This window comes from Cavia porcellus, unplaced genomic scaffold, assembly GCF_034190915.1.
Source record: "Cavia porcellus strain 051 isolate PalLab524CR breed Dunkin Hartley unplaced genomic scaffold, mCavPor4.1 scaffold_2, whole genome shotgun sequence".
Taxonomy (NCBI): Eukaryota; Metazoa; Chordata; class Mammalia; order Rodentia; family Caviidae; genus Cavia; species Cavia porcellus.
Window position 1 is genome coordinate 60,670,876 of NW_026947485.1, and position 19,099 is coordinate 60,689,974.

The following is a 19,099-nucleotide window of genomic DNA, read 5'->3' on the forward strand; positions in this document are numbered from 1 at the left end:
TACATTGTCTGTTCTGATCTTCTTTGTTATGTCCTGTTTTGTCTTAATCTCCTTAAAATAAAAAAATGGTGTGAGTAAAACTGGCTTTCCAAATAGTGAAGAATAAAACTAGATCCGTGTCTATCATCATGTACTAAAATAACATCAAAATGTATCAAGTAACTAAATATTAAAGCAGAAAACACTGAATCTACTAAAAGACAAGGTGGGTAGAAATCTTGAATACATAGGGGTAGGCAAAGAGTTCATGAACAAAACAGAAACTACATAGGAAATACTTCAAAGGATCGATAATTGGGAACTCATTGTATTATAAAGATTTGTACATCAAAAGAAATCATAACAGAGTGAAAAGAAAACCCACAGAATGGGAAAAAAATTTAGCTAACTCTCTCTCAGACAAAGGACTTACATATAGAATATATAGAGAACCAAAAATATCATGCCCCCAAATTCAAAAACCCAATCCAATAATGGGAATCTGAGGTAAAAAATTCATATGAAACCAGAAGAAATCCAGAATAGAAAAAGAAATGCCTAGCAACAAGAGCAAAACAGAAAGCACCACCATTCTGGATTTGAGTTTTATTACAAAGATAAAAACAACATGGACTGGTACAAAAACTGACATATATATATCAATAGAACAGAATGGAAGATGCTGAAACAATCCCAGGGACATTCAGCTGTTTGATCTTTGAAAAGATGGTCAAAAACATATGCTAGAGAAAAGAACATTTTTAACAAATGATCCTGGGAAAATTAGCTGTAATAGTAAATGTGATTGAATATAAACCCATATCTCTTGCTATATACAAACATTAAATCAAAATGGGTGAAAGATCTAATTATAAAAAAGGAAAAAATGTGGGAGGATAAAATAAGTAAGACTTAAAAGCACGGACATAGACAAGCACTTTCTGGATAAAACAACAATTGCACAAAATTAATACCATCAAAAGGTGGGATTATAACAAATTAAAAAGTTCTGCACTGCAAAAGAAACAATCAATAGAGTGAGGAGAACACTTAAAGGATGAGGAAAATAATTTTGCCAGCTACTTCAGAGACAAGGACTAATAGCTAGAAAATGTAAAGAATTAAAAATAAAAATGGTAGATGACCCCAAAACAAATTCAGTCAAAAACTGGCAAATTAAATGAATAAACATTTTTCAGAAATATAAATTAATAAATGCATGAAACAAATCTTTGACATCTCTCTTCATTAGATAAATGCAAATTAAAATAACACTGAAGTTCTCTTTTACTCTAAAATGATTGACTATCATCAAGAAATCAAATAATAGCAAAAGCTGGCAAGGCTGTGGAGGAAAACAAAGCTTTCTAGGTTGTTTGTGGGAATGTAAACTAGTACAACTACTATGAAAATCATTGTGAAGCTTCCTCAAAAAACTAAAACTAGAAATTCCTTTTGACCCAGCTATTCCTCTTGTAGGAAAGTTTCTTCCCCAAAGAGTTAAAGATATCATTTACAGCTATTCATGCATATTCACGTTTATTCCAGCACAATTTATAATAGCTAAATCTTAAGAACCCGAGTCCTAGAGCATAATCACTAACATAAGCTGAGAGTAAAGTTTTACTTATCCTAACTTAACTTTCTTCTTATTCAGATTCATATTATTTGGATATTTTAGATGGCTTATAAAATTTAATTTCTCAAAATCAAAGCACAATTTAAAATATTATAGATAAGAACAGCAACAGCCTAGCATATTCTAAGAACGAAATGCTAGAGGCAAGAAAGTAAAGACACTATAAAGACGTTCACCAAAAGTCCAGTCTTGGAAGTTCAGTGCTCAGGTTTGGGGGCTTTTCCAGCTAGAGGAGACAGCTTTATAGGACCTTCAGTGGGTTATTTATTGAATCGTTAGTGCTTAAGGCTAAAAGGATTCACAATGTCTACAACTGCCTAATCAAATTGCATTTATGCTTTTTGGAGCTTCCTTGCATTACTCTATAGGGAATTTAAACACAACATAAATGTATATTTAAATGGACTTAGAAGAAACCTACTTGTCCTGGCTCCTGTTTTAATTAGATATGTCTTATATAAGAAACACATAAATGCAGACTCTGTGGTTTTTCTGGCAGGGCACAGCACTAAGTAAATCCACTATAGTATTATTTTGTTTGCTTTTTTCCCTTAATTAAGTTTTTAGAGTTTCCTTAGCTCTCTGTGTGGCTACTGTAGCTTTGGCAGCTGGGTTTGTGGTAAAGAGTTGAGAGCACACATACCAGTCTCTCTCTCAACTCCCAGCTGGACCTCCTGTGCAGCTAGATAGGAAAGCAGAATAAACAGAAGGAGAAAACATCTCATCTGCACAATAGATATCCTTCATATAAATCCCCTTATACCATGCTTATGAAAAGCCCATTCTTTTACCTAGCATATTGGTGGGGAGAGCGATATTCAAAACAATTTCTCCAAGTTTGTGGACAGACTTCCAAGGCTTATGGAAAACCAGATAGTGTCCAATTGTACAATGCCAATGTGTTAAAATGTTTCTCCTACCCAACTGCTATCTTCACCATAGATCTCTGCATTGGAACCTTCTCTAGAAGCCAATCAAAGTGACTACAATACTGCGTTAGCAAAGTAAACAAGAGACAGTATTTAGGGTTGGCCCAGTTTCTTTGTTTGTTTTTGGTGGTACTGGGGACTGAAACCAGGGTCTTTGCACTGAGCTATGTCTCAGCTGCCACCTATTTTATTTTACTCAGGGTCTCACTAAACTGTCCAGAATGGACGGGGTCTTGGATCTTTTTGCCTTAGCCTCCTACAGTGTTAGTATTACAGGAAGGCACCACCAGCTTCTGCTTTTCTTCCTTTCTTAGAGAAAAAACTAGCTTAAAATTGCCATGTCCTTAAAACGACTGTGTAAATCAAAAAGCTGAATGATTTCAAAACTTCACAAATCTTTATCTCCCTTTTAAATTTTGTGTTGCTTTGATTAAACATAGTTTAGCTCTCCATCATATGCTGAGAAATTGATAGCAAAAAGAGGATATGAATAATGTGAAGTGTATGTATCAATACAATCAGATCCTGATAGATTAAATTAAGCTATATTTGCATTTTGCCCTTTAAGACTACAATAGGGAATAAAATGCAGAAAAATATGTAGCACTCTTTATGTTTCTGTTGTCTAGGTTAAGTGCTTGTTTAAATATATTAAAGTTCACATATGAACTAAGATATAAGTAGAAAAAACTGGAAGACAAATCTAAATATTACTAGTAGTTACCTCCAAAAAATAAAATTGGAGATGATTTTTAATTTTTCTGTATGATTTTTATTCCCTCCCCTCTCTTTCTTCTAAAAGTTCTGAGTCTCTTGAAACAAAAAGGAACAAAAACTACATTATAAATAGAAGTGTATTAATAAAGTTTTACTGTTATTCATTTCAAAACTACTTTACATAGATTACTTAATTAAAATCATTCAACATAATTTAGTAAAATATTTCCTATATACCAGGTACTCTGTTTGGCATCAAGAACAGGCTAATGTACACACATGATATATTTGTATCAAACTAACATTTCAACAAATGTTCTTCATTGGCCTATGAAAGGATGCTGGACATGTGGGCTCGAAGTATCCTGTTCCTCTATTAAGTTACTCCTTATTATTAATGGAGCTGAAAGTAGAATTGCTCTGGCTAAGCAAGCACTTTCATGAGTTTGTTTTAATCTTCAGCGAAAGGAAAGGCATCTCATGATACATGCGTACCTGCCCTCAAACACAAAAACACTAATGTGCAAGGCTTGAGTCTGTCTTCACGGTGCTTTTTATGCCCAGAACTGGCACCTAACGGCAGAGCAGCTCCCATACAGCTAAGGCAGGGACAGGTCCAGGGAGGCAGCAGTGAGTCACAGCCCTTACCCTTCTGAGGCTCCTGTGTTTAGGAAGCCTCAAGAAAACTCTGTGAGACCAGGCTCATCAGACATAATAAACACAACCTGATCAAACACAAAACAGTCTGTAAAAGATGACTTAGCAAGTAAAACAGAGATCTTCAAAATTGAACCCTTTGTAGATGCACCAGTTCTAGAATGATAGTGTGACTAGAAACTCTCATTTAACATTGAAATTCTAATTTTTTGCTAAATGATGTTCCAGCACTAAGTGTAATGCATGATTTAAAAACAACTGCAACCAAGTTCACGGTGTTGCTTTCCACAATAGGCAGTGCATTCAAAAGGTTACTAGATTGGGTATGCAAGGTCCTTTATAAACTGACCTTAGCCCTTGTTCCTCTTTTTTTTTTTTTTTTGTATCAAACTCATAACTTGACGTTTGCCAAGCAGGCACTTATGCCGCTGAGCTAAACCCCCAGCCCTGTTTCTCTTATTTTGTTTCTCCATTACCTTTCACTCTAGCCAGCTGGAATAATGAGCTAGCCCTTGAAAGGATCTCTCCTTTTCCCACTTTTGCTTTTAAGGCTTCCTTTCTTTTCTCCATTTTATCCACCTTTCCATGATAGGTGAGATTCATTTTTTTCAAGAAACTGCCTAAGAGGACTTTAACTTCCTGCATGCCCTCCACCCTTGCACTGTATTGTACTGATCGCTATAGAATTCACTGGTTCATGAATGGATACAAGAAGGCAGATGGTTCAAATTGAGTGGGGTTAGCAGTCTCTATGTGCATTTAAAGTTCTTTATCATTTAGACAATCATTTTGGCTCTGCTTCTATTACATGAGACAGGTCATCTAACAGAGAATTTAGAGACGCCTTCAATGAAAGTAAAGCTTCTTGCATTGCAAAGCACATAATGAATAATTAGATATTAAATTATTATGTTATGATCTCATTGTCTTTAGCTTTTCACATCTGAGTCTACCTGCATTGGTTCTGTGCTTTTTGGAGGCAAGAATCATCTCATATTCTTTTATTCTCTCAGACCTTCCTAGACAATTTTGCATGTTAGGTGCTCAATAAATATGTTTGTGAATTTAGTTTTTTGTTCAATACCACCAATAATGAAGAGTTATCATAGAAATACTTCAAAGCAAAAAAATTTATACTTTATAAATCTGGAGCTAGTAAGCTCTACATTCATATGCTCCTTCAGTAGTCTGAATATTCTGCAGTAATACTCACATTGTGTGTGGTTGCAGTGATTCAGGTAGGAAAAGTGAGCAAGGAATACGTACTAACTTTAGCAAAGTTATCCTGCTAAAAACAATTCTAGGTATAATTAGTAAAACTGCTTCTTGTTTAGTACTGGGTATTAAACTCTGAATACACCCCCCACCTCCATCTATTTGTTTCCTCATTTGTATGTTTGAGACCAGATCTTGCTAACTAAACCAAATTGGCTTGAACTTGAGATCATTCTACCTCAGCCTCCTAAGTAGGCTGGATTACAGGCATGTACCACTACACCTGGATAAATCCGTGGTATTCTTATGACAGACTATTTGTCGATCCCTGATATCATCAATTCTATTTAGACCTAGAAATCCTGTGTTTGTAGCTGGAAATATAACTCAGACGTAGAGTGCTTAGATAGCATATGCAAGGACCTTGGTTTAATTCCCAGCACCTGATAAATATATATATATTTTTTTTTCACTGCACACATCACTGTCAAGCTGGGAACTACATTTTCTAGCCTTCCTTGAATCTAGGTACATATGACTAAATTCCATCAAAGAGAATGTGAATAAAATTGTACAAATTCCTGGTCAACTCTTTGAATAAGGAACTTACCTGACGTATTTTCTGTCTATTCTACTTCTCTTTCCTCTGTCTTACATTCAAATACACAAAATAAAACTAGCCAAGCAATTTCAAAAATAATATCCTAAAGAATGGCATAACAATAAATAGAAGGAATCCAAGTTCCTGAATTATTTTGTGCCTCAGGACAACCAACATGAAATTCTTGGTATATGAAAGAAATATAAAATTCTATTCCATTCGAATTCTGATATTTCTAGATCTTTTTAGGAGAGTAACTTAGTCTACAATTAATAACAGATATTGCCCTAATAAAGCATCTTACAAGCAAACGCTTATCTTTGATTATACCACAGTTTTTACTTTTAAGCACTCTTATGCAAGGCATAATAATTGTGGTTGAATTTATCTAAGTTTATGAAATTTCTTAAGGATATACTAATAATATGAACTCAATACACCATATTTACCAACTGTTGCCATATTTGAGTTACAAAGGTATAATTTTTCCAGGATTAGAAGAGCAAAATTTTGTCTTCTCTCATTTTGTTTTTTCTTTGCCATACAGACTTAAATGTCATTTCTTTCTATGTGAATTGATATATCTAGTTATCTTCACCAATGTCCTAATATTTGAAGGAATCAATTTTTGTGCATAAGTCGTCTATATGGCATATTCTCCAGTAACTCATTATGTCTAAAAACTAGATTCCATAACATGAAATCCATAAGCTTTGAAAGAGATCACTGATAAGCTAACTTTTGTTGAAAGTTAAAACTTCTGTTCTGCAAAAGATACTGTCTAGTGAATAAGAAACAAGCCATAGAATGGGGGGAAAAGGTCAAAACACTTATATGATGAAGTTTTACTGTCCATGCTATATAAGAACTCTTTAAAAAATCAACAGGAAAACAAATTTGAAACAATTTTTTAAATTTCCAGAAGATACAGCAATTTCACTAAGTATATAATGATGTAGAAACCTCGATAAGCATACAAAAAATCTCCACAACATATGTCATTGAGGAAATGCAAATTAAAACAACACAGAGATGTAAGATTGTAAATTTATTTATTTATTTATTTATTTATTTTTGGTGCTGGGAATTGAACTCACAACTTCATGTTTGCCATGCAGGATTATAAACTTACTTGGAATGGCCAACTTCATGTTTGCCATGCAGGCCCTGTAAACTTACTTGGAATGACCAATATTCAGGCAAGCAAGTGGAATAGCAGAAATTTGAATTTATTGCAGATGGGAAATACAAAATAGTATAAACACTTAAAAATAGCTTGGCAGGACATTTCCGGACTGGGGAGGGACTGAACCAGGCATCATGAGAAGGTGTTCCCCACCAGGAAACCAGGGCCATGTGCAGGCTGCTACCAGAGTGGGGAAAGCCACTCTCTTTCTCAGTTAAAGCCATTCGCAGACTGTGAGGGGAGAGAATCAGGCCTCACTCAGAGGTGAGCCCCACCTGGAAACTATATCATTTTCTTTGTTTTGTTGAGTTGGGCTTGATTTTGTTTCATTTTGTTTATGTTAAATATGATGGCATAAGAAGCTATTTAAAAGATAGCAAGACATATTATGGTAACCATTTTGGATTTACTGTTGGCTTGTTTTGAAGTCCTTTATTGCATTAGTTGTTTTGTTTTTATTGTTTATATTCCATTCTGTTCTGTTCAGTTTTGACTATGTCTGAATGATTCTGTAGCTATTTTGAAGACAACAAAAGGCATTATGGAAACTATTGTTGATTTTTTCTTTAGGTTTTAAAGTCCTGTATCACTTATACTGGTTTATGTTGATTAGTGTTACTGTGTCTTATTTTCCTAAGGTTTTATCGTCTTTAAAATAAAAGAAAAAAAAAACAGCTTGGCAGTTTCTGACCCATGAATTACCACGTGATTCAACAATTGCACTCTGTAGTATTTACCCAAATTAATTAAATACACATCCACATAAAAACAGGTTTATAGAAGTTTTATTCATAAATGTCAGAAGTTGGAAGCAAACAAGATACCTTTCAGTAAGCAAATGGATAAATTATGGAATATCTAAATAACAGAATATTATTTAGTACTAAAAATAAATGAATTATCAAGCTATGAAAAAAGTAGAAGAAATTTATGTATTTGTTTATTTATTTACTTTTAGGAGAAATTTAATTGCATAGTAGAACCAATCTGCATATGCACAATTGCATAGAAACCAATCTAAAATATTGAAGGTCTTTGTAATTCTAACCATATGACATTTTGGAAAAAGCAAAACTTTGGAGACAGTAAATAGGTAAGAGGTTGACAGGGACTGGCTAAGCAGAGGAAGAGAAGCATAAATAGCACAGAACACAAAACTACTCTGCCTTGTACCACAGTGATGGATCCATATCATATATTTGTCCTAAAATGCATAGAATGTACACACCAAGAAATCCCAGTATGTACTTTGTACCTTCAGTGGAGAATGATGTGTGAATACAGGTTTACTAATTGTAACAAACTTTCTGGTGCAGGATTTTAATGGTATGGGAGACAGCATGTGTAGGGGTGAAGTGTATAAGGGAATTCTTTATACTTCTTGCTTCATTTTTTAAAAATAACCTAAAACTGCTAAACAGTAATTTTACTCAAATGAGAGGTGTCTACTAACTGGTTTCTAAGGAGGATCATTCCATTCAGGGAAGTCACAGCCATCTTTCTCTGACCTCAGACATAGTTACTATGCAGGCTGCAGAAACATTTCTGGCAGAGCTCTAGAATGCCATGATAAGAAGCTCTCACTCCCTGAAGCTGGTATGTTGTCAAAAAGCCAAAAAGAAGCGCCACAGAAAGGCCATTGAATGGTTTTGTGCCTATATAAACAGGAAGATGCCTGGCTAGCTGCCAGACATCCTACTCTCCTCCCTTTCTTGTCCCTGCCATTGTCTGGCTATAATCTGAAGGGAAATGTCAGAGCCAGAACTGCTCAGTTGCCAGAGCCTTTCTTAAACTGGTATCTATACAAATCATGAAGCTTTAAAAACTGTGCGAGTAATTTAAGCCACCACATTTCAAAGTAGTGTGTCACACAACAGGCAACCAGGACAGTCATTAAAAATACAGAGCCTACTATCCAATTTTGGTTGGACCATGAGAGAACAGGTCTTCTTATTTCGGACAAGAATACTTGTTGCCTAAGAATTTTAGCCTAGAGATCACACGGTTTGAAATAAAGAGGCTTAGGCTTTTTTTATCCTTTGGTCCAAATTAATTGTAAAAGACAAATTCAAGGAATTCACTTGATGTTTTTCAGTTTCCATATCTACAGAATAAATGGAACCAGTCTTTTTGTCCAATATGGACACATGTCCAATATGGGAAGACTACCTGAATCAAGAGAACACAATGGGAATAGTCTTCCCAAATGTTTGGTAAATTTTGTTTGTGGCTTGACCTCCTCATGCCTTTTCATCTTTATGAAGGTCTAGGAAGACACTACATTGCATGAAATGAGTCACTATTCATTCATTGACTTAGTTCTAGCACAACCTTAACAGGTTCAGTGTAGTTTTCAATTTGTCTCACTTACGTTCCGATTCATTAAATTACACGTGAAAAGCACTGGCCTCTCCATGACTTGCAGAGAAGAATGCTGCTTCCCAGCCTGAATATATTTCCACGTGGCTAGTCCTTATTGCTTTTCCATAGGAGAAAAATTCGTCTCTCCAAAAAACTCAATTTTATAAGCCTGCTCTCTGTGAGATCTCAGGGAACATATGTGGTCAAGATCATTTCTTCCAGCACCACAGCCCTTTTCAAAATCCCTCCTTTGGCAGCCAGCAAGCTTCTTATAATCCCTTTGGAAGTAGCTTTTCCCCAAGAATAATCACCCTGGCATGAAGGCAGAGAAGTACACATAACTATGTCCCAGGAAAGCCAGGTCTGAGGACCCTTTTGCATGCCAATGCCAGCATGGCATGGAGACTTCTGAAGGAAAATATTACCTTGGTATAGAAATCAGCCTCTGTGGCTGTTCAGCATGGGTGGCCTGACAACCAAGTGGAAAGAGACTTCAGGGACAGTTCTTAACCTAGGTTACTTCTAATGTTCAATAGTAGGAGGAAAACATTGAAAATTAATTACTTTAAAGTTTATCCAGCCTCTTATCCTGCCTCTAACCAGACAGAGCAGGATCTAAAATAGCTGCTACCTTAAAAACTATAATTGAGAATATTTTCTTTTAAAAACAGATATACTTTTGTTTATAATGCAAATACAATTATTGCGAATTTTGAATGAAAATCGAGTAGACTGTTATCAATAAGATTAATAAACCTCAATATTTTAAAATAACAGAAAATAAATACAAATTGTTGATACTGTACTCTAGACAGCCAATTAAATAACATTGTTGAATTCAGTGAAATTGAGTTTAATTGCATCAAAGTAACTGATAATATCACTAGAAAGATGAAAATTTAGAAGAATATGTTGTATTTGACAGGTTATGTTTAGGAAATGTTTGATAGGCTATGTTTAGGCAATGTTTTGGAAATATTTGCCTCCAATTTGTCCCCACAAATCCATTTTTGGTAGAGTAAGAGCACAAAGACGTGTTTCTGGCTCACATAGGCTCACATAGTTTTTAAAGTTTCTATCATAAAGATAAACAGATCTAAAAGCTACCCTGACTCATAGTGCTGAAAGTCTAAAAAATACTAATTTTGGACATACAAAAAGATATATTTCTGATATATTAATACATTCACACTACTAGACATGTTTAAGTCAACATTTTTGTACTACTACAATTTTAGTCTTTCATGCCTTTTAAATGGAAGTTTTCAGGGCTCTATCCTGAGTCATTTAATTTCTGTGAACAGATCTGTCCTGGCTACTCATTGGCATATATTTCTGTGCCACCCACATTGAGCTCCAAATGTGGATCCAAGGACTGCTGAGTTGTGAACACTCTATTTGTGTAATTCTGCCACTGACCACCCTTAAACCTCAAAGGAATCAAAGGAAAGCAAAGATATGCTGAAATACAGTTTTTAAGAAAACCCTTAAGGACATGTATAAGAATGTGAGTTCTTCTATACTGTGCCCTGTCAAATGTGGGTCCTATGAGTCAAGACCACCTATATACCATTTTTAGCAGCTAGGGGGTCTGGGCATGATCTGTGACTAAATTGTATGTGCATATGCACTAGCCTGCCCAGTGTTCCATGAAAACATCAGGACTAACCACAGCCTGAAAGAGGAAACTCTCATTTAGTGCAAAGAGTAGGTGAATTGTTAGATCTTAGTTGAAATACCTTCTTGTACCCTCTTCCATCCTTAACTAAGATTTATGTGCATAACTTTGTACTTTAACTCAAAATGAAAAGATATGGGACAGTAGAGCTTTCCCATCCAGCAAGTATAGATTAGGCAAAAGTTAAACAGGGAAATAGAATAGTCATTTGAACCTTAATTACTTACTGACTTTCTTGCCAACATTACCAACACTAAAAGCTTTGTTTCATCTTGATTTTGATTTGTAAGTTCAATTTTACTCAGTGTTCTGAATTAAAGTGAGGGGAACATCAGTTAATTATAAGTTAATTTTGCCACAGTCTGGAATAAATTAGATGATTGCTTGGTTCACATAAATATATTGTAATCATAAATTGGGATTTGAGACTTTGAAGGGAATTATAAAATTACTTCCCATCCAAACCTCTCATTTTAGAAATGAAAAAATGGGGATCCAGTGTAACTAAATGACCTTCCCAAGGTCATAAAGCTAATTAAAAGCTAAACAAGAGCTATGTTCCATGTCTCCTGCTTCCCCATTGGGGTATTTAGTTTGTCTATTACCTCAGCTTTTGATTACTCATAATAAGATCTAGCAATGGTCAGAATTAAACAAAATACCAGATAGACCTCTTGTGTCCTGTCTTTATTCCTAGTCTTGTTTAAAAATGAGGTTATTTTGTTTTACTAGTTTAATTATTTTAATATTCTTTGCAGAATCTCACACCGAGGTTTTCAGCAAAATGTGATGATGTAAATTGTACCGAATAATTAGGGAAATCAACTGGTCTATCTTTTGAGTAACAGCAGATTAATGTTTATAGTAGCCCTCTTGACAATGGAGGGCTGATTTCTGGGTACAGAATGATAGTAGAAGTTGGGATGGAATTTGTATTGTCCATTTCTGTGCTTCAAAGAATAAATCACATGGAAGTAACAGACTTAGCAAGAAAATAAAAGCAGCAATATTAATTACATTATGTGAATAAATGGTTACTTTTCCCTATTGTCTTTTTCAAGTTGTTGATGAATCATAGTCTCACGTATACAAGGGTGATCGAAATATATGGTGAACATTTAAATGCTTTTAAATGTATTGCACCAAAAAACACATCACTAGTAATTTCCTCAAAATACACCCCTCCACGCACACCCTAAACATACTTAGCCGGTTGTTCTTGCCATTTTCTGAAGAAGTTATAGAAGTCCTCTTTCATGAGGATCTTAATAAGTTTGAACACAAATACTGTGAATTCTGTTTCTGAGCACCACCCAAATCCATGTGATAAGTGTGTTTCAAGTGAGGGGGAATAATTTGAGTGGAATCAATGGTAATGTGTCTTTTACTGTCATGAATTTTTTTCATTTTAAAGAAAAAAAAAAAAAACAAGAGCTGGGCATGGTGGTTAATGCTTGTAATTCCAGCACTTGGAGGCTGAGGTAGGAGGATCCTTGTGAGTTCAAGACCAGCCTAGGCTACCAAGTGAGCTCAAGATGAGCCTGAACTGTATGGAGAGACTCTGTCTCAAAAAGACCAAAAAAAAAAAAAAAAAAAAAAAGAAAGAAAGAAAGCAAGAAAGAAAAAAATAACAAAAGCTGGTACAGAATTTCAAAATAAGTTAATAGGAGATTAAAAATGGTTAATACATTGTGCATTGGTATCTTCAAAGTAGCTACATAACAAGATACAGTCATGAAAATTGATCAATCTATAAAGCACAAAATTTTCTTCTCAGTGAAATAATAGAAATTAGTAGTATAATTTTCTTAGCTATCTTCTGAATATATATATATATATTTTTTTCCTTTTCCTTTCTTTTTTCCCAATCCCAGTTTTTTCCTTTTGAGCAGTTTCTTCCCATTTCACAATATCTATTGTGCATTTTGATTTTATTTACTATTTCAGTTTCTTACCCTAGGAAATAATATAATGTTTACACATGAGTCTAATTTATTTCACTTATGAATATGGCCTTAAGTGGTGTCTATTTACCTATAAATGCCTCAAGTTTACCTCAAGTTTATAGCTGAGTACTACTCCATGATATAAAAATACCACATCTTTTTAATCCATTCCTTGGTTGATGTTCATTTGGGTTGTTTTCAAGATTTACCTGTTATAAATTGTGCTATTATAAACATCAGTGTATGTATATCACTGTAGTATCATGCTTTCAATTCTTCTGGGAAAATATGCAGAGCAATTAGCCAGAGAAATGAGACAAAAGAGAGAAATAAAAAGAATAAGGATAGGAAAACAAGAAGTTAAAATTATCATAGATACGCCACATAGAAGGTCTAAAATCTCCACCAAAAGATTTCTAGATTTAATAAGCAAATTCAGTAGAATAGCTGGATACAAAGTCAACACTCAAAAATCAATAGTATTCCTGTACACAAACAACAAACTCACTGAGAGAGAAATTAGTGAGACAACACTCTTCATAATAGCATACAAAAAATAAAATACTTAGGAGTCAAACTAACAAAGGAAGTAAAATATCTATATATTGAAAATTGCAAATGTGTGGGCCACTGCCCCCACCAGGGGAACAGCCAGAACTCAGCCTTTTCCTGTGAGTCAGCACCATTCACACACTGCAGGGGAGGAGAAGTCACCAAAAAGCAAGCTATCCCTGTGAATTAGCACCTTGTGCTGGCTCCTGAGGGGACATCCAGACCCCAGCATCTTCTGGAGTACAGACAGGAAAACAAGAAGAACCAAGCCTCTCTCCCCTGGAAGTGACTGGCTGATCCCAAGAAACACAGGCTGTGATAACAGCTATTGAGGTGAAATTCAATTTGATGCTTGTGTTGTTTGATGTTTCATTGACCTTGCAGCTCTAGGGCGAGTGGTCTAATCATCTATCTAGAGGATAATTGTACACACTGTGGCATCTATGGGGGATCTCCTCTTGAAGGTGGCAGCTATTGTTAAATCTTGTTTTGAAGCCCTATATCATTTTCATTGTTTTGTTGAGTTGGGTTTTATTATGTTTCTTTTGTTATGTTTTTATTGTTATGTTTTTATTTTGTTATAGCCAATGGCATGGGCATCTATTTCAAAAATAGCAAGATATGTTATAGTAGGTATTTTGGATTTAATATTGTCTTGTTTTGAAGTCCTTTATTGCTTTCATTGCTTTGTTTTGATTTGTTATTCTTTTCTGTTTTGTTTGATTTTTCCTGTGTATCCAAGTATTTGCACAGGTAGGCCACCTGACACTTCCAGAGGCTGACAGTTTGAGTAAGCATCTTTGAAGCCACATGTCATCACTTAACAACAAACAACTTGAATACATCTGGAATTCCCTATGTTGATGCTTTAGAGAGAGTCTTTTAAATGTCATTGAAGGCTTTTCTTGTTCTGAGTTCCAGTCAAAAGGTGTCAGAATTATTTTCAGACAAGACATCATATAAGGGCCTTGTTTTTGTGAACTCAGCTATCCAGATTTTACAGCAGCTTCACAGAATTTGTAGATTTTGTTTTCCTTGTGGTTGGAACTGGAATGGAACAAGTGATCTCTCTTTTTAAGTCAAGTCTCAGATATCTAACTTTTTGTTTACAAATTTATGCCTTTTCCCAAGATATCTTGTAGTGAGTTTCTGTCAGGCATTGCAGCAGTTTTTGTTTTTTGGCTTTTTTTTTTTTTTTGTCTTTCTGATAGACATCTTGGTGTCATTAATCAGAAGTGCAGAGATATTTTGTGCTGGGAAACTAGACAGGTAAACTGTGGGGGCTTCTTTGAAGAGGGTAAGCAAGTTTTTAAACTTCTGGGAAGTTAAGTCTAGATCAACTGACTTTTAAGTTCAGAACCTGGGTCTTTCCATTTAACAATAAAGAAGATGTGGCTAACAAGAGCCAATCAAAGGCAGAAAAAGGCATTCTTTAAATCTAGGCAGGTGTATTAGCAGGTTGTGGATAGAAGAAGATTGAAGTTTTGGGACTGGAACTGTGGCAGCATTCACAACTCAGAGAATAATTTCATTAGTAAATGAAATTTCTGAATTGTGTGATATTGCCCATTGGATTTCTTCACAGTCAGAAGAGGTGTTTCTTCAGGATGTGTCCTAATTGAGCTTCTGGTTGCATGGGAGTACTGTGCGTGACAGAGGTGGGGATTGCCTTGGCATAATCAAAGGCAGGTGACTGATGGCCCAGACTCAGGAAAAGAGGATTCTTTTCTCAGGGACCATGACAACAGACAGGATGACCAGATCTGTTGCTAGAGCCTCCCCCAAATAGTGGGAGAGTTCTTAAACTTTCATGGAAATTGAGTCTGAATGAAGAAATTTTTTTGTCTTGTCTCAGGATCTTCCAAGGAGCAGTAGGAGACATTCTGGAATATACAAGAATTCATCTGGTGAAGGAATTTCCAGGCTGCAAGTTTGTGCCTGGTAAAAGGACCAAGAGTCCCAGATGCCCCAGTGATGGTAATTTTTTGACAGAGGGGCAATCGGTTGGCTGTCTGACATGAAAGTCACATACTGGCCCCCAATAAGGACCTCAGCTGTGGCTCCTAGTGATCCAGCTGAAGAAGGGAGGCAAGTCTGGCCTAACTTGAGCTTGTCAAACTAATGAAAGCATTATTATCTGATCCAGCTTGAAACTTTTGAGTCTTTATATTTTAGTCCAAATAAGCATTTATTTTTAGTATCTATTGCTCTTACAATTTGCATATTAGTCTTTGGCCAGAGGGTATGATCATATACCAGGCTGAATTTTCTTGAGGATATCAGGTGCTTTTTGTGCAGTAATGGCTGCATTTATCATCTATGGATTTTTAAGAGCCTTAGGGTCAAAGAAATGCAGACCTCTGGGCTTCACAGTGTCAGTCATGAAAAATCTGAAGGGTTTTTTATCAGGGTTTTGGTTAATGGTAATAATTTTAATACATTTTTGGGCTTTTTGCTCTCCTCTTTGATCCCTTCAAAAAGTGCTCAACTGGGTTGCTTTGTTTCTTTTTGCAGGATGCTGTACTCCTAGGTGGCCTTTGAGAAAGAACATGGCAACTCATTTATCAGGGCTGAGAGTTCAAGGAAGAACTTCTCTCATTAATCAGATTTTTCATTATTCAAAATGTGGCAGTGGTTTTCTGTTGAACAGAGTCACAAGGAATTGACAGTCATCTTGGGTGGACATTAGATGATGACATTTGACCAATACAAATGTATGAGGCAAAAGTTTCCAGCAGGGGAAGGGAGCTCTGTGGCCAAATACAGGTATTGGTAGACTGAACTGGAACCAGTTCAATTGGCTGAAAGTAGCTGAGTCCAGAGCAGGGAAAACTATAGGTGTTGGCAGCAACTGCAGCAGCTGACAAGGAATGATTCTTCTGCCAAGGCTGAATTCTTAGGGAGCAGCAGTTTGGTTTTTTAACTCTGTAACCACCAGAAAAACCATTTTTAAAATTCTTGGGCCTGCAGTCATAGACCATGAGTTTAGACTAGTTAGTACCCACTTTTTACTTCCTATGTGTGGACCCTTAAATGATTATGCAACAAACAAGGGGTGAGTACCCCTCAGAGAGAGACCATTCAAATGCCCACCTAGCCACTTGCCTCTTGGCAACACTGCGACCATCTGGACTATAGAGAAATATCAATAGGTTCTCCATTTTTTACTTTCTAGACATGTCCACAGAAGCACAGTTTGGGACCCAATCAAGCTCTGTAGTTTACAAAGGAACCCCTCCTCCTCACTGTAAAGTAGAGGAAATGGTCTATTGCTTTCACTGTCTATTACAAACATGCACATAATCATTCAACTGGCATTCAGAAGTCAAAATATTCCATCCCCCAAACCACAGGGAGGCCTAACTAACAAGCGGTGATCAGACTCTCCTCCTGCTCGAACTGAGCAGGCATAGACTGAAACTGATGCCCCTGAGGGTCTTAGAAGAATCAGGCAAGCAGGTAAGCAGACTTCATCCTCTTCCCTTTTGGGTCCATTGTGAGCTGCTCAAATGGTAAGTGAGGAATCCAGACTTCTGAGGGATTCAAGAAATCTCAAGGGTGTGCCTTTCTGTCAGGACCTAAAGAAGTCCTTGCTCCATCCATAAGGGCCACAACGAATATTCAAAGAGGTCAGCACAGTTGGTCTTCCGGGCTGATGCACAAGATACAGTGGCAAACAGAAACATTGAAATATCACACGAGAGTTGGAGGCAGTTTTATTTAGGTCAGTGGACGCTTGGATGGGGATTCATTCCCAAAATATCAGACCCCAAAGGCTCAGGGAGGGAGGCTTTTATAGCATAGCAAGGCAGAAGGACAGAGGCCAGATAGCTTGTCATTTGAGGACTGGTTTGTACAATGTGTATCATAATGACCAGACATTTCAGATGTAACAGGAACTGTGACAGGAAATGAAGTAAACTGGAGAGTAGCTGGACAACTAACAGAAACTAAAGTATACTGGTGGGGGGAGGAGCATTTTCTGCTACACTTCCTAGGATAAGCTTTCAATTATGGGGACAAAAAGCTTGAAATTGTAAGAGTATTAGGTAACTAGGGTTGTGACCCAGTAACAGAGCCCTTGTCTAGCGTGTGTAAGACCCTGAATTCAATCTCCAGCTCTGGAAAAAAAAGAATATTGGTAAATATTTTCAATTTGCTCTCTTTAAAGTAATAGAAAATTCTACTCCTACAAACTTCAATATTCCAAAGCATCCTCTCCAAAACCTAAATGTTCAACTAATAGTCAATTAATTAGTCATTTTCCAATTGAAAAATAAATCATATTTTTTTATTATTTTCACTTGTATTTATCTAATTGTTAAAGGACAGAATATTTATCAGCATTTTTAATATCACTGTTTATAAGAAGACTATCTTTTCATGTTCCTTTACCAGAATAAATAACCTAGGGTGGTAATATGGTCAAAATTACCCCTAGATTTTCATTCTCCTGGCAAGACAAGGACAGCAAAAAGAATTTCCTTTTCTTAAACTTTCACTATCCTGAATAGAATTACACGTACACCTCTGAATCAGTCATCATAAGAACAGAATAGAACTGGACTTTCATTTTCAAATCGTGAGTCATAGGTCAACTCATGACATCAGGCAATGGAGTCAACCCAGTTGAGCTGGGAGCAACAAACATTATAATATAGTATAATATAATATAATATAATATAATATAAGTTTCTATACAAGACTCTGGGAACTTTAGGTGTTGCCACACACAGTGTTCAGTGTATATCCATGCCTTTCTTTGGGAATGAATGCTCAGGGGCTAAAGGGAATCTAGGACTAAATAATCACCAAATAAACATGTGCACAAAGGAGAACCAGTTTCTGGTGGCTGATTATCAACTATTTAACTTCCCACATATGAAATCTAATGCTCCTTTAAAAACTAGACATCTGCTAAAAGCAAGTACTGGATGAAATCTCTTATATGTAGTATTTTATGAAAATGTTAAGTTGCATCCTTAAAGCATATCCAAACAGAACTTACCATGAGACATCACCTATCATTATCTTTTCCTCTAAGCAAAATTTGTCTGGAGTGAAGTGGAGCAATAAAAACCTTTGTAAATCATAGTAATGGAAAAATATCCCTTTTAAGAGATATACTTTCAGTTTACACATTAAGAGAGATGTAAACCATGAAAAGATGATTGAACAGAATTTTGAAATCTTGAGGCTCAGCAATGCAGGAAAGTATATACTAAAAACTTATTGAAAGTGTAAATAAAAGGAACATGTCATACAAGATTATCTCTTATGAAATCTTCTGATTAATCCTCTTTTCTCTTATTTTGATCACAAGGAAATTAAATATCATGAAGCATATGTTCAGTTAATTATGTTGACCTGAAAATACATGTTAGCATTGTAATTTGTTCCCAGTTTTTTCACTGCCCTTTCACTGCTAAAGGGAAAGAAAGAGTTTGAGCTAGTTTGATGGAGAAGCAGGATAGACAAAGAAACTAAGTAACTTGTTTGAAGTCACATGGACTATTACTAACAAAACCAAAAGCCAAAATCCTGTTCCTTCCAGTCTAACCCACTAAATCTCTCCAGCAAGCATCACAATCTCAGCCGTTGGATTTTTCTACATATGCATTTCCATGACAGGAAATCAG